At 35.4% G+C, this 18,227-nt stretch overlaps 1 long non-coding RNA gene across 1 annotated transcript in view; it reads right to left on the bottom strand.

The window, feature by feature from the left end:
* Window positions 1–202: 202 nt before the first annotated feature.
* LOC138714948 (uncharacterized) overlaps window positions 203–18,227 on the bottom strand; it is a 225,612-nt gene continuing 207,587 nt past the window's right edge. Inside the window, exon 3 of the long non-coding RNA XR_011336124.1 lies at window positions 203–405. This is a non-coding gene — a long non-coding RNA (uncharacterized lncRNA). The remainder of the gene's footprint in view (window positions 406–18,227) is intronic.

The following is an 18,227-nucleotide window of genomic DNA, read 5'->3' as shown; positions in this document are numbered from 1 at the left end:
AATTTGTAAGATTTAGGGAAACGAAACAACCGGGCAAACCCTCAACTTCAGTGATAAGGATGGAATTTGAGTCCGTAGCTTTGAACTACCGAAGGAGTGTTGCTATTTTATCCTAACATACACCGCTTGTACATGATCGCCATGTCATCATGTCATTTTGAAAAAAAAAAAAAAAACAGTGTAAAAAGTCACTAAACAATTACCTTCCAATTATAACAGCAGGTAGGCACGGTTCCGACTCGTCTCTGACCAGTTTGAAGAAAGTTATGGCGCATGCGCCGATCGAGCAGCGTGTGGTGGCCCTTCATTGTTGTGTGTGCCGTCGTCAATAGCACCGGTGGGTGAGTACTCGATCTTCCTTTGTTTCCCGGCATGGCATCGCGTTGTATAGGGTAAATTACTGTGCTGGAATGGAACGTTCATAAAAAACTGTTTCTTTCATTTACATGTACACTAACTCTTTCATATACATAGTGAGGACACTATCGTACGTCTAAGTATTTTTCTTGAAAATTAAGCAAACAATGACACATAAATTATACTGTAAAGATTAAAAAAAAATATTGCTATAAATTTATCGAGAAAGTACTTTGGGATCGACAGTAACTTATTATTGATACTATTGTAATTAATGGAATTCTTTTCTGTCTAGTAGATTCTTGCTACATCTAAGAAATAAAAATTCCAAATTATAATTATTATTTTATAATTAAAGCGAAATATTTTGTACATGGAAAATAATCAGATGTTAAATTAAACTTTTTTTTAATAATTTGTAAATTTAACTTATAGCTATAATTTTGAAAAGTAATAAAATAACTTGAATCAAATTCTCTATTAACGTTTCAGTGGAAGTACCGTGGACATAAGACATTAACAACTGCTGTTGTCTTATTTTACTCCAACATACTTCTGTTACCCATTGTTAATTGAGTTCTTTCATTAGTTATTACTACCAACAAATTTTAGCAAAATTACTTGACAGTTTAAAGCAGAGTTTCATTTGCGCGCTGATGGTGATTTAATTTGAGTTTTGCAAACTAATGTTTACAAATAGCACACAAAACAATGCTCAGTCTTTCTAATTTCCTTCTAATTTACTCTTCCTTTCATGTCACACAACTTCGCGTAGGACTAGACACCATATTTTTGACGCACTAAAAGAAATATGCGAAGTTGTAATATTAAACGATATGATATTATAACATTCGAAACAGGTTAAGTAAAAAAATCTCGGCTTACAAACAAAACATATTAAGTAAATACATATTAATTCTGAGAGAAATGCGTTTTGAAAGCTTTTAACCGAACTGAATCCTCAAGATATTATTTTCACTAAGTTGTTTTTCTTTATGTTTATTTAATTTTCCAATTCTAAGTTTATACACATACATCATGTACATTATACGCCTTTTATCATAACTAAAATTTTGACATAATGTGTTTTGCTTGTAAACCGACGAAATATTAATTTATTCAATCTAAAGCGGAAGGATTTTGTCCTGATTTACTCTATCTGGATACTGGGAATCATAACTGATATTTGGCAAGATCCATAAAATTTGGCAGCTTAAAAATAAAGCACAGTGATTTTCTACTTTTATGTACGGTATTTAAACAATACTATAAAAGTGGGTTTCAGAGACGGTTTTAGCCCGGGGTCGGGGGGGGGGGCCGGGCTCCCTCCAGTATTAATGAAATAGGTATTTTAAAATTCATTAATTATTGCTGAATAAATGGCTCATTTACTTGCTATAAAGCAAACTAATGAATTTAATGAACTTAAAGTTTTATTTATTCTACTCGTATATATCGTTACCTTAACTCCTGGCTCGATGTCGATTTTCACTTTTTGAGAGTTTTGAAAGTGTATTCACAGAGAAAGAAATTACGTGGTTTCGTAGTAGCCCAATATTAGAGGTAGTATTTTGAATTAAGCTTTACTTCTTTGTCAGTAGATGGATCTGTGGATATACTATCAAAATGCTCAGAAAGTGAAAATTGACATCCTAGCGAGTTGCGAGGTTTTGGAATTAAGATAACAATACAACATTTATTTATACTGTTTAAAAAATATAACAAATGAAATAAAGTTTAAACGTAATATTTTTAACATGCATAGTACATCAAGTACATAAACACCACAAGCAACATTTTTAGATATTCTATACAGCCAACAATGCTGTCTGCATTCAAAATATGGTATCTCTGACAGTGTCAACTGTCGGTTACTCTAACAATCACAGAAAGAATTCGTCATTTCGCAACCAGGGTTGCCAGATTGGACGATATTTCGCCGTTTTGGCTACATGAAGAGATTTTACGACCTGTTTTTAAAGAATTGCGACTGATGCCCGGAATTTTGCGAAATTTGGGCACCATAGAAAAAATCACGTAAGCCTAATCGTTTATTAATTTTATTTTATGGAGTAGTCCAGGGATGCAAAACTGTGCTAGAATTGTGGCATACGTCACAAGCCGGAACACGTGACTCAAACCTTCCTTTCACCCCCACACGTCATTGGATGTGGTAGGGGTAGAGGGAATAATTATGTATTATGCATTCAGTGTCCTTGTGGACGTCACAGATACGTAATTCAAGGCCGGGGGATTGTGGACGGAACAAACTCATTCCTCATGCATTCCACCCCTCTCTTCCCCAGTTCTGCATCTTTGGAGTAGTCCATTGCTTTTTTACTTAGTTTTAAAATTAATAAAAAGAATAAAGCTAATTTTACTTGGCTTCTGACGACATTGATGTTTATCATGCCATCATAAAGCTATGAGTCTTTAACCGCATATATAGTATTACAATAGATATTTGTATAAAGTAGATAGTTACTATTTTAAAATATTTCGCTTTACATCACGATTAATCTATTCATATTTCATATGAATAGAAAAACAAATATAATTAAACAAAAATGTACATACATACGTACATTTAGGCCTATACATGCAGGAATTCAGGAATATTACATAAATAGTGTCTTTTCTATAACTTTATGAATAGGTCTATTGGAATGTGTTTATTTTGAGAAAGGTTTGTAATTTTGATGTACTGTATCCATAGTGGTGACAATGCTGTTTTCTTATTTTCTGGTAGTAAAGTAGCCTACTGTTGATATTATCGATATTCTTTTGTTATGAAATAAATGTCACCTCGTTTCTCTAGTGACATGATTGTATGAATAACATCGCCACTGCATTGTACATGTTTTTACTTATTCAAAATAAATAATATAGATTGAGTACTCCTAACTTCACATTATTTTAAAGTTCTCACTGAGACCTTCTACGCAGTTGAGTCTAAAAAGCAATTTGTTTCTGCCGCATAAGGGCGGTTCCCTTAAAATAAGGTCAACAATTATTATTACGCCCGTACTAATTAGATTCTAGTTGCCTGAGGAAAAGAGTATAGCCTAATTACAATGCGATAATGGAGCTGAATCTAGAAATAGAAAAACATTACAAATATTTTTTATTAGTCTATTGAAATAGAATTTCTCATAATTGTAACAAACACAAGATATTTCTTGTATTTATTTTTTACCATTACCAACATTATCATAATCATCATCGTCATCATCAATAAAGCAATGAAGGTTAATACGTTCTGGTTTTTTAATCTTAATCTCGGACATCTAGGATCCTTTCTATTTCTTGGCCTCTGATTCAAGCTCTCTTCTGAAACCATGTAAGTGTGAAATATATATAACTCTGCTTATAATAACAGTTTCAGTTTCACTATAAAGAAATTATAAGGCCTACTATGCTTAATTCATTTACAATATTTTTGTTTCTTGTCATCCGATTTCGTCCAGTTCTTTACTATATTCAAAAACTTAATTTCAGCACTGTGGACTTTATTTTTGTACATTTCGTGTCCGTTTATATCTCTGAATCATATGTACTGTACAAAGGAATTGGAATTGTTAAAAACTTAAAAGCCACCGGTGTAACTTAAGCGATAGAGCGTTTGCCTGCTGATACGGAGGTGCGCCTTAAGTTGAGGTAAATCTCGGAAAACCCCAATCAGTAAATCATCCTAAGAGGGGAATTGAACTCACACCCAAACGCAGCTCGAGTTCAGTAAGCAAATTGCTCTACCGTCTGAGCTACGCTGATAGACAATGAGAACTTAATTGAGGGTTATTATCACTAGCATTTTTTTCAAGGATTTAATTTTTTTCTTGTTCAGTTCTTGCTTATAGTGAAGAATTAATATATATCGGCATTCGCTAGTGGAATGATTAACGAAACTCAAAGATATGATTGAGAAAATGTAGAACAAATAGAAATGCACATTTTCAAATCACTCATTACTCTTGAGTTGCAAGCTGCTGCCATAGAGTAACAGACGAGAATAATTATTGCTCAATTTTAATTGGAAATAATATTAAAACTGTTGGTATTTCAATGGTAATTCCTGCGCCTAATTTTTGTTAAGTATGACTAAGACCTGAGGGATTATGGAGGTAAAAATCTGCAGGTCAGATCTTATATTTGACTACGGAAAGACTTCTGCAAGTGTCAGTCCCATTAGGGAGCCCATTATAGAATATTAAAAACGCTGCTGCAGCGTTGCCAGGATACCACACCACATGTCACGCACCATCGAGCAGGCTAGGCGGCGCGGACCGCAGAGCGTGGCATTTGTTCTCATTTAATTTGTGCGCTAATTGAAAGGTTGCTCTCGCGCCTGCAGAGTCGCTAATTACATTGCTGGGGTAGGTCAACGGGCCGGGTTCGGATCCTAGCTTGCGCCGCGCCGCGCCGTACAAATTAGCCTCAATATAGCGCAACAAGTGTGACATTTTATTCAGGAGCCGATGAATCGGTTTTTTTATTTATCGTTACACGAAATACTTTGAGAAAATCTGCTGCAAAAATGGACTTCAAGATTTTCATGGCAATAGATTTCAGCATCTCTGATACCTGATAGCTGTCGTTTCTTGACAGCGATTTTTCCTAATTTTTATTTTATTTTTTTATTTTTTGAGGTTCCGGCTGATACGTAACCTACATCTATTATCAGGCAGTACATCTCACTTGACGATATGTGACAGAGGAAGAACAATTGTTTGTATGCATCTGAAGTCTGACTAGTGGAATATGTAGTTAATCAGCGATGTATGTAATGGAGGGGGAAAAGAACTGGTCATCCTACCCTATTATCTCCCGACCTAGTTGCCTCATGAGTAATGCTTTATTAGTGTCACTTATGAGGTTCAGATCTGTCTTCAGACAGTTGACTAATCAACAACAACAAATTAAAAACGGTTACTAATATTAGTAAGGAATAAGGAAAGTCTATTACTTTTTTTATTTACTAGAATCTTAGCATTTCTATCTGTCTACTGCATTATTCATTACGGTAGGCCATAGTCTATTTGGTTCCACTGTCTCAAATCTTCTCTTCGACTTTAATGTATCATGAGATCATGGAGGTCTTTGTTGTTTAGTAAACTGTCTGAAGACAGGTCTGAACCTCATAAGTGATACCAAGAAGGCACCACTTATGAGGCAACTAGCCAGGAGAAAACGGGGTAGAGTGGCCAGTTCCTTTCCCCCTCCATTGCATACATCACTGACTAGCTACATATTACACTAGTCAGACTTCAGATGCATACAAACAATAAAATTGTTCTTCCACTGACATATTGTCAACTGAGATGTACTGCCTGGTAATCAGCCAGGACCTCAATCAGAGATAGGACGTTTTTGATAAACAAATTAGGAAACAATACTGAAAATATGAATGCAGGCACAAGTTAATAGATAGCAGTAGACCTATATTCGGTATTTTATACAGAATGGGCTCTCCCAATGAAAAAAATAAACTAATTTTCTATGAATAGCCTTTGTAATTAAGAAGGACCATCAAACAATAAATTAGAATATAACTACTCTATTTTATTTTATTTACTTGGTTATTTAATGACGCTGTATTAACTACGAGGTTATTTAGCGTCGATGGAATTGGTGATCGTGAGATGATATTCGACGAGATGAGGCCGAGGATTCGCCATAGATTACCTGACCTTTGCCTTACGATTGGGGAAAATCTCGTAAAAAACCCAATCAGGTAATCAACCCAAGCGGGAATCGAACCCGCGCCCGAGCGCAACTCCGAATCGGCAGGCAAGCGCCTTAGCCGACAGAGCTACATCGGTGGCTTACAGCTACTTTATTAGCACCAAAGACACATGTAAGAGCCACATTCAGGGCTTTTGACAATAAACACAAATAACGTGTTCTTGATTTGAGTGCTCATATCTGTAACAGCTATGTAAACTGACTGGCATTCAATCGATGCTTGGCAGAGAACAATAGGAACTGTCATTCATAATCCATGCATTTCTTGAGACACGCAGGTCGCTAGTGACCCAGACGGAACGCATAAAAGTTGAAAAAATAAAAGTAAGTTTGGTGCCACTAGGCGACCGAGTGTTCTCGTTGTTGTAACAAGTGCGACGTTTCTTAACCCTTAAATTGACAAAGTATCCTATAGGATACAACAGATTAATAGGCTATATATGCTATAATTTTAATAGAACAATAGAAATAGTAATATACGTTACAAGAGCGGTATGTTGACGTTTTCATGTTCGAGGAAAATATTGAAAAAGCGAAACGTAGTTGAGCTTTTTAATTTCCGAGAACATGAAAACAAAAACATACCGCTGGTGTATCGTACATTATTCTGTGCGAAGATCGTTTATTACATACCTGAAAGACGAATTTCTAATTAGTTGCAATGAAATCTCCATGTTGGTTTCTGTTTAATGACGGCAACTTCGGACAACCAAAATATCTTTCTTCAACATTGTTGCTACAAAATGTTTTCTGTGTTTACTATACTCCAGCAGGCCGTGATATACGTTTGTCTCCCCCCCCCCAGTCTATAAATGCGAACTTAAAACAAACGGTAAGGTTATGTAATGATTTATTTTTCATTTTAATATTTTAACAATATTATTTATATAACATATTGCAGTAATAACATCGGCATCTGGAATCTTGTTGATTTTTTCACGCCTTCCTTAATGTTACTTGTATCAGGAATGCAATAAGTTTCGTGGAGTAGTAGACTTTACTTAATTTTGAAAATATTTAAAAACAATAATTCGGGGGTTTAGAGTCATAACGACGTATCTACAAAATTCATGTTTTGAGATAAATGCAAAAGAAGTTTTGCAACAACTGAAACACTATCACTGTTACCGCCTATGTTATTGCGTGCGACATATGTGATAACTCGTTGTTCTTAGAGTATGTTTACATCTGCCCAACAATTTTTTTGTGTTTAAGCTAAGTGTTACGTAAGAAAAAAAAAGATTATGTTGTAGATACGTTGTTTTGACTTTAAATAAATTGTTCTTTTTGCAAGTTACACTTGATTTTAATATTAATGACAATAGAAATATTGCACTGAAGTATTTATATATTATTGTTTAATTACATCTAATTATTGTGAAACAAAGAGTTTGATAAGTCTTTCTTCTAATATTGATTAGTAAGATGTTGGATAATATGCCAAAATTTTTAAAATACTAAACTGATGGCAATATACCATTTTACCATAACTAACTGCAAGGACTTGTACACAAACCGGTATCACTCAAACATTAGTGAAGAATTATTGTACTGAAAAAGGAATAGTCCCCAGTAATAATAATAATAATAATAATAATAATAATAATAATAATAATAATAATAATATTCGTAGCGCTACAGCACTTTAATGATCCAGACCGACCAGCCAGCAGGCCTCAAGCACAGATGCCTAAGCAGAGGTGGAATCTAACTAGGATAGAGGTATCGTGTGATTAGCACGATGGTCCACCTATTAGCCGTTATAGCCGGCTTTCTTAACCGGATTCCCCTACTTACTATAGCTCTCCAAGTGCATCACAATGCTGATCATCATCATCGTCATCATCATCATCATCATCTTCATCATCATCATCATCATCATCATCACTATAATCACCTTCATTAACCTGTGCTTCTTTCCCGTCTGTAACGTTATTTATTAATGACTTATAGCATTGTGATGATACTGCTCAGGAATAATCCCCATATTGCGTAGAACTAGAAGATCTTTAAGTTTTTGTTTCTGAACATGAACTGGAGAAGAGAACAAAGGCTGAAGTGTGAAAGAATCTCGCATTCTTGTTTTAGTTCTGCGGATTAGTATTCTTCTAAGCCCAAATTCTTGAGAAGTCCTGTTGCTGTATTTAAAATAAATGAGTTTAAGTCTTCTTTCCTGCACTAAAACCAGGCCATCTTGAGCCAATTGACATTATTTACATCAATGAAAACTTTTCTGTCCTTTATCATGTGGCGCCTCAGTTCTGAAAATTTTGGTACATGCTGAATTTCAATTATATGGTATTTTTTGTTTGTCATTCTGACAGTAGTGAAGCTTCCCGATGTGAAATAATTTTGTTCTTTTCTCTACTGAGACATGATCAGAGTCGCACTCTATTTGTGAGTGGCCTGACTCAAAGGACATATCATTGATTACATGGGTGTCAGGATGCTTAACAGCATGCAGAAACATAGCAGACATATTTATATTTCTGGTTTGTCAACCGCATGTGTTGAAAAAGTAATTCCAATCCTTACCATCTGCATTTTTGTAACAAATTAAAAAGACATGAAGCTACTCCTGCAGATCCACGTTTGGTAGTTCTTTCACTATACATAGCATGCGACTTCTCTACAGAAGTTGTATTGTATACAGTTAAGTTATTCACAGCCAATATTCGCCAATAAAATAATGCTTTAGCATCTGTTTTGGGACAGTAGCAGACAGTCTCTAGATCAAATTCAGCTAAATGGATTTTCCAGTTGCAGCTTCCGCCTCAATGTTGTCTTTTCTAGACCTGGCTAAACATTTCTGTTCATTGTGAGCATCCTGATCTTGACAGTGAATTTCTTCGTCTGTGGCATTCATATGAGAAAATCTGTAGTATGTATCGCACAGATAATTTTTAGACAAACGGAAGGGCAATTCTATGTTGTGAATATATTTCGATAAAATTATTCTTTTTCAGTAGTTATGCCATCATTTTCACATTTTTCAGCGTACAGTATTTTTGGAAAACCATTTATATGAAATGTAATTCTTTCCATTACAACATCTGAATTAGCCAAGCTGGTTTGTGCTGTCCTCTTTGATCTCTTGAAATTATGAAATTATATAATGTTTATTCCTTCTATACGTACAGCATTTCATGTATGAACGATTCAGACAAATCGAGTATTGTAAGAAACCAGGCCTGACAAACTTGAAAATTTTCACCGTCTATCTTTGGTTAAATGCTGCTTATCTGTATCATTTAAATTTCAAAATTCTTCATTAATTGGTAGCTACTCAGACTGAGTAAATTTGAAATTGTATTTCCTTACACATTTTGAGCTATCTTTTGGTTTAACTGACCGTCCAGCAATTGATTTGCCTTTGGTCGATATTCTGAACTTTCAGACTATTGAATATGGCCGTAATTTTCTGAATGTGCATAAAGGGATAGTTTTGACTTGAAGTATGTAGGTAGTGACTAATTTTTAAGTAAAATGGATTATAAGCAATCATAACGCACTTGATATCTGTTGATTGTATCAAAATTTTAAAATTGAATATTAACGACGAGTAATGAAACAACATTACCGGTATATAATCTTACCATTGCAGGCTTCAGTGTTGATCCTTGAAGTTGAAAGACATTGAGGATATTAACTGAATCTGAATTCTCTTCAGTAACACATTTTTCATTTTTCAGGAGATGAAGAATTTTTATTCCTCTAAAAAACACGTTGACTGCTCAGCACAAGTTCATTGAACGATATCTTTACATGACTGACAGTGCCGGTAATATGTATAATTGGACTGCATTAGGGATAACAATCACTTTTAAAATCCTTTATTTCAAGGATTACGCCAACAGTGAGTGAATATAAGGATGCAGATATTCTGTATTTTGATTACGTATCTAAAAATAAATTATACGCATTTAGAGATAAAACAACGGATCTACACATACGCTGTTCTGACATTCAACACCATAACTTAATATGTGGAGCCAAATTAACGTATAAAGTGATACGCTGTTCTGACATTAAATAATCACGTGCATTTGTAGATACGCAGCACACTATTTCCGTAACGGTTAAAGATAGACGTTCCGTTGTTTTGTCATTGAATAGATTGGTTCCCCAAGTCATGAATGGTGTAGATAAGTCAAAATGGCCAATTTTGTAGATACGCTGTTATGACTCTAAACCCCCGAATTAACATTGCAATTTAGGTGAAATTGCAGTGGTAAGTTTCCAATTTATAATTATTACTATGTTAAACGTCTCTAAAAATAATATGTTAAAAGCCTAAAGCAGTAAAATGAATGTCGCGCTTAAGCGGTAAGAAGAGGGAAATTGTTATGTGTGTTACGTTGGGAATACTGAATGTGGTATTTCACACTTACCGCGTATTGGTTCTGTGCGGAAAACAAGCAAATACGCACGATCTCGCACAAAAAAAATTGGTAGGAAAATTAACATTTCACAATACTATAATATTGTACCAACACATAAAAATAGGGACATTGCGATAGTTGTTTTCTTTACGGTCCGACAAGGTTTAATAAACTAGTGTGAGAAATGAAGCTTTGCCAAGTTAAGGGTTAAGAAAGACGTCTGACTCATCGTTATTCGAATGAGTAGTGCATCGGTTCTTTCAGCTAGATATCTCTTTTCAATTTTCAAAATATTTTAGGACTTGTGACTGCAGTTAGTTACTCCGTATTCCACTATGTATTTGAATTATAGAGGTAGATGACAGTAATTCTTTCAGTTTCAAATTTTTTCATAGCTCCTTAATGGTACACTGAGTTTCGGAGCCAGAAAAGTGGCGTAGAGTTGGAACTCGCATAGATCGATCAATCTTATACTTCCCTGTAAGGACAAACAAATAATATAATTAGATCAATTTCCCTCTAATTTCGTCTTCAATCTTCAGAAGAGAAGTAGTTTGCGCTCATTCCATTGTTGGTTCAAGTACACAACGTTCGGGAGTTCGATTTGTTGTAAGTAAAACAGCGAAAATGTAGGGCGATTTCAAGACAATACTATACCTGCAGAAAAGAAAAGAAAAGTTTCTTAGTCCGTTAATCAACGACGTTGTATCAACTACTAGATTATTTAGCGTCAATAGAGTTAGTGAAATCAATGGTATTTGGCGAAATGAGGCCAAGATTCGTCATAAGATTATCCAACAGCCTTACAGTTGGGAAAAATCTCGGAAAAAAACGACCAGCTAATCGGGCCAAGTGAGAATCCAAACCAAGCCAGAGCGCAGTCCCGGATCAGTAATCAAAGGCGCCTGCAGCCTGTACGTCTGTAGCTAAAAGTTAAAATACCACAAACAAGATGATAAGACAATTTATTGTAAGAAGTAAAAAGGTTGTAAATAAAATAAATTGTGTTATCTTCCATATATTTCCTTGTTTCATTTTAACTAGCAGTTCCTTTCTTTCACACATTGTTATTTTGGAACGCATTTTTTTTTTTTTAATTTTACTACGACCCAAAAGATCTACTACGCTTATTCTCGAGCAAGGCGCATTCCCAACCCACACCGGCTGACTACACTGAGGTTCGCTAAGTATCGAGATTTCGAGCAAATAACTATATTCGTCTCTAAACCAGCCTCTCCCGTGCATAGCCAGCCGGCGTTCGGGGAATGCCATGCAATGAAGAGCCATCGGAATGATACTGATGCTAATGTGGGAAAACGGGAGAATTCGAGAAAAACTCCGCCTGGAATCTTTCCCGCTACAAGCGTGTCACTGGATTATGGACACTATCTTTATGATGGGGGAAATGTGCTCGTAATTTTTATCCTATTGTGGAAACAATTTCCTTTAATTGTTGTTATTTCAAGTTTTTTTTATCATATTTCTCCATTACATTTCTGACTGGTATAATGCCAACAAGGGCATTCAAATCTCCAGGAACTGTTATTTCGTTTACATTATAGTAAATATTCTGAAAGGTTTTGTTAACATTTTAATACGTTATCTTTTTTCCTTCTTCTGAAATATAAATTCCAGTCACTGTAATATTCATTCTATAGGGATCTATTTATAATTCTAGATTTCAATGTCCGTTCATTCATGAATTAATACCTATCAGCTCTATTTTCCATGTTAGTTCATTTTATTTTTATAAGTATTAGTACAGCTGCTCTTCAATTCGGCGGTACGTCACTGTAAAAAATGAGACTACGTAAATTCTTGTAGAACACAAGTTCTAAATATTTGCGTATCTATTCTTAGTTCAGTCGACTTCTTTGCCCTTTCTTCTCTGTCGAGATAACACTTTTAGTGTAAACATATGTGCTGTAGACTCTAGATTTATGGATGAGTTTATTAGCGGCCTCATTTTTGTTACGTGTAAGTAGGCCTAGGTGTGTAAGAGAGCAGCTATCTTCATTATTTAACAGGATATAGCATTCTACCGCAGGTGTTATTATTATTATTATTATTATTATTATTATTATTATTATTATTATTATTATTATTATTATTATTATGTATTTGTCTCATTTTTCGTGAATTTTCAATGATTTGGGACACTGACTAACCAACCTCTACCTCATATTTCATACAGAACGTGTTCAAGATCTTTTTATAACATATGCTATTATGTGCTTCAAACATACGTGCCGGTATTTATATTGTCAGTCGAAGCAGTTTCTGTTTCATGATATCAACCATCGTATTCACGGAAGTAACTATTGATGATATTTTCACTGTTTGCATATTGTTACAGGCGTTCAATGTCAGATGCAAGCTTCTATTTGTTTGCCTTTGCTACGTAGTCTTCTCTTTGCAAATTCGTATCACTGGAGACATATTTCAGTTAATACCAAAACTTCTATTTTGAAAGCTCAAAACGGCGTAACTGATCTTTATTTACAAAAGATCTGTCCATTTTAAAACCAGTATAACGTTTGACAGGATGGTTTAAAATATGACTGTGTTACTTTTGTAAAATCAATTTTAATAAAGGGGATGTTTGGTCAGATATTCATGCTGCCATATGTTAGGTACATGCTACCAGATGTTATATTATGTAGGCTACGTTGATTTAATAACAATATTAAAATTAATATTAACATTTATTATTATCATTATTATTATTATTATTATTATTATTATTATTATTATTATCGAAATTTGAAACAAACTATTTGTATTTGTATTTTTTATACCTGGTTTATTTTGTTCGGGTAATTTAGGGTACTTATTTGGTGAAGATTTAATTTCCTTTGGTTTAATTTTATTAAGATTATGAATTTGTGTATTAATAGAATATAAAGTACTAAGTACTGCAAATACATATGATTGGATAATGGCTACTGCGGATTCTAGAATTAGTAATGCAATTTAATCTGTTCAGAAAATATTGTACTGGAGCAATGGTGATATGACAATGAGAAATTTTTGGAGGAAACTTTCAAAACAGTCCAACTTATTTCACACGATCTACTGAGCTACGGCTAAGCTAAATTACTATTTATTATTACTGCTAGTATTATTTTAATAATGTTATTATGTTATTATTTTCAATTCCAGACTTTCCAAAGTAGAATGAAAATTGTAGGGGAATCAGTGACTACTGGGTGTTCAGTTCAAAGTGTGTCATGGCTTGCTGTATGCCGTCACGTGGCTAGTCGATGAGCCTAGAGAATTCAATCTTCCTACACTTCCGCAGAGGTGTATTACTTATCTGCCAGAGAAGTTGCCTAGCAAGTACGACGTTCATTCAGAAGAGTAACCGATACGTACGGTAACGCTGGTAGTGGCAGAAATGTGAACTGTTTGGAAACATGTATTGAGGTGAGTTTTTTCTTACTGTCGGGATATGGGAAGAGGGTTAAGACGATTACTTACGTACAGTGTTTGTTGACATTAACTTCGACGGTCAACATGGACACGGAGCATTTGATTTGTATTGTGGAATGTTGCCGTACGCAACCGATGATAACAAATACCCTGCGTACGACTTGGCCGCGCAAAACACAGTTCGAAAGAGGTTATGATAGCACACAGACCGTACAGACCGCCATCTCTTGCTACGACGTTCAAGTTATACCGTACAAGTTCTCAAGTTCAGATTGAACGCCTTGGTTAATAGGCAACTTCTCTGACACAAAAGCTGAAACTCGCTTCAAATCGCTGACTCATCAACAATAACGTCATGACATACTTTGAAATGAACACCCAGTATTTGTGCTTTCGTGCTTTCACGTTAATGAAAAAGTAACAACAGTCTTCAAAATCATAATCTATTTTCATAGTAAGCCCTTTCCGTTCTCAATGAGGATTGCATACCTCGCTAACTAGTAATATATTACCCTAATCTGACTCCAGACAAACATATATATAACTTATTTTAATACCTTCCGCTAGAACTTAATTCCTCACATCACAGAAATATCCTCCCTGTTCTTACATAGGTAAACTTATGTACTACGATCTTTGAAAAGGCTGCAGATTGGATGTTGAGTTTCATTCAGGCTGTTCGCAAATATTGATGTTCTGTTAGACAGCAGTTGCGTGTTCGACCCCAATTGAAACCGTCACGTGTCCGACGACGTGGACAGCGGCCAATTTAGCGTCTCTAGCGACTGTCGGGCAATTGCGTTAATAATCGATGAGGTATCTGAATTGTATAAATGTAACAAGAAGAGAGAATTGATATAAGATTCATTGAAGTTTATGGGACAACCCACAAATAGCAAGAATGTAACAGGCAAATAAAATATTACAGACAAATACGTTCATTTAACTAATATGTTAATCATTACATGAAACAGAGAAAGATCTTCAGATCAAGATAGTCTGAGTACTATTCAAAAAATTATATTAGTACTAAAAAGGAAATCACAGAGTTTCGAATATTGGCTGTATGTATAGTCTTCAAGTGAAAAAGAACAAGAGATTTCTTACTCTTCGGGATCTTCACAAACAATCTGCACTTGTCTTCTTCTAAACCAGTGGTCGTCAGCACTCGCTGAAATGGGTAAAAGATAAGGAGTGAATCGTAATATGCACCGTCGCGTCGTGCAGAAGGAAGAGGGAGGAAGTATACCCGCCAGCAGCCACGGATGTACGCCAGTGCATCTCTTATCCGCGGGTAAGGTACGCTAGCCCGAGGGTGTACTATGCTGATGACCGCTGTTCTAAACCATTAACCATTGTTTTCTCCGTCATTTAGTTTAATAAACGAGCTTCAAATAAACAACACTTCGGAAGTACCATTACTATTTTATGTCTGCGAAATTTGGATAAGTCGGAGTGGAGATGTGGGACATTTTTTTCAAGATTAATGTAGGCTACCAGACTTCAATTTTTATTGGGTCACAAAACCATTAGAAAATGTTGTATTAATCCTACTATCATTTTCAGAAAAACAAAAAAACAATCGAATAAATAAATAAATAAATAAATAAATAAATAAATAAATAAATAAATAAATAGATAAATAAATAAATTAATTAATTAATTAATTAATGAGAGAATGAGTGAGTGAGTGAATGAATGAATGAATGAATAAATAAATAAATAAATAAGTAAATAAGTAAGTAAATAAGTAAATACGTAAATAAGCAAATAAATAAATATATATATAATAAATAAGTTAATAAGTAAGTAAATAAATAAATGAGTAAATTAATAAGTAAATAAATATATAAGTAAATAAATAAATAAATAAGTAAATAAGTATATAAATAAATAAGTAAATAGATAAATAAATAAATAAATAAATAAATAAATAAATAAATAAATAAATAACAAAAGAACTGCATAATACTCTACAAATCATGTAGGGCTACGTACTAAGCCTACTGGAAGAAACAAAAAATAGATATAGGGTAATCTTTGAAACATAATACAGATGACATTTCTTGACGCGGAATACGGCTTTTCCCGCACCGAGTATGGGCACCCGTTCAGGTATCCGAAGTGAAAAAAATGGCAGAATTTAAATAGCTAACTGTAACAACACTGTGAGCCACAGACGAATGATAAAGTTATTAGTATATTTAAGCCACGAACCAATGTAACTTGTGCGAGCACTCCCAAAGACGCACCTTCCCTCGCTATGGTTACGAGGGCGCAAAATTTGCGTATAAAATTAGCTGTGCCCCGCGGATACTCTCGGTAATATCTCGGCATCGAGAACAGCTGCAGATCTGTGCTACCACTCGTTTGATTTGTAATCACGAGTTCTGCAATATTAATGTGATAAAAGACATGTCCGATATACTTTGAGTGAAGCATAATGAATTTGTTGTGAGCTGGGAATAATTTCGTAATGTCGCTTCATATGAAGAGAAATTATTGCACACTCTTAATTAATTATTTTTCTTACATAAACCCACACTGTCCATTTGTAATTCCAAAGAAGAATAAAACATTCAAACCAATAGAACTGTAATTTCAATTCCGAAACTGACGTGCAGGTGCAGCCTATGTTTGATAGCCCATAAAGTAGAATTTTTTTTTTCGCCAAAACGGATCATCCAGTATGATTTTGGTGAAGGATTCTGACGCTGAAGATTCTGCGTTCATTTTTTACGATCCTGAAGCACTCCATTTATGATAAACATGGTAATACAGTGTCCGTTATTTTTTTTCTTATTTTATGTTATGTAAATGATAGGCCTGTGTTAGTGATGTTTTTAGTAGGTACATATTTCAAGCGATGAAAGAGTAATGGAAAGGAGAAAAATTCTCTCCGGCGCCGGGATTTGAACCTGGGTTTTCAGCTCTACGTGCTGATGCTTTATCCACTAAGCCACACCGGCTACCCACCCCGGCGTCGGACAGAATCGTCTCAGATTAGGTTCTAACTCTTGGGTTCCCTCTAGTGGCCGCCCTCTGCACTACGTCATAGATGTCTATGAACGTAGGACTGAAGTCCACACATGTGCTGAGGTGCACTCGTTATGAGTGACTAGTTGGCCGGGATCCGACGGATTTAAGACGGCGCTTATTCCGTCGGATCCCGGCCAACTAGTCACTCATAACGAGTGCACCTCAGCACATGTGTGGACTTCAGTCCTACGTTCATAGACATCTATGACGTAGTGCAGAGGGCGGCCACTAGAGGGAACCCAAGAGTTGGAACTTAATCTGAGACGATTCTGTCCGACGCCGGGGTGGGTATCCGGTGTGGCTTAGTGGATAAAGCATCAGCACGTAGAGCTGAAAACCCGGGTTCAAATCCCGGCGCCGGAGAGAATTTTTCTCCGTTCCATTACTCTTTCATCGTATGATGACGCAGAATATCTGCATGGAAATATCATATGTACTTCGGTACATTAAAATTATATATATATATATATATATATATATATATATATATATATATACATATTTCAAGACCTATTCACTTGTTGGATTCATGACATTATTGTTGTCTTATGGAGGAAGGCAATGAGCTTCAAACCATTTCAAGATGTAATGACAGTAGGGAATACAGAGAGATAATTTTTAATCATTCTTACTATCCGTACGAAAAACACTCCCTTTTCAGATGTTCACTGGTGAGCATTGCTACAGGACTGGCTGATGGTCACGCTTTTTACAATGAATTACACGTACACGCACAAACCTCTGCTACTGACTGAAGTTTGACAATTTGAGAAGGGTGAATTCTTAGATATGGAGATAGCTGTAAGGAGGGACGCAGCCGTGCGCAATCGGTCTTATCACGGATTCGAGACAGCAGGTGCCCCAAATCTGCATAAGACCCAGTTTTGAAGGGAACTGACCCCTTATGACCCTAGGTCGGGCTAGTTGCATAATTATCCGGAAGCCACTTCACTGACCCAATAATCCGGATTCAGTAGCGTGAGGGCTCCGGAGCCTCGTAAATAAACTCTGCTTATCTGCTACGACAGCACGCCACCTAAAAGCTGCAGGGATTCTTTCGATATCTCATAATTGGATTATTCTACGCTCCGTAGCGTACCTTTACCGTGTAGTGAGAACAAAGCAGATGAGTGCGTTGAATTCAGCTCCTCGAACTCTATTTTCGAAATAAAGGACGACTCTCTATCCCCGTGCGTTTGGACGGGAGAGGCCGGCAAAATTTCAAAATATGATCATTTTGACCTTCCAAAACAGAATTTTCTCTACACAAGGAGA

Source organism: Periplaneta americana, chromosome 15 (genome assembly GCF_040183065.1).
Source record: "Periplaneta americana isolate PAMFEO1 chromosome 15, P.americana_PAMFEO1_priV1, whole genome shotgun sequence".
NCBI lineage: Eukaryota > Metazoa > Arthropoda > Insecta > Blattodea > Blattidae > Periplaneta > Periplaneta americana.
This window is presented reverse-complemented; position numbering and strand designations above follow the sequence as displayed.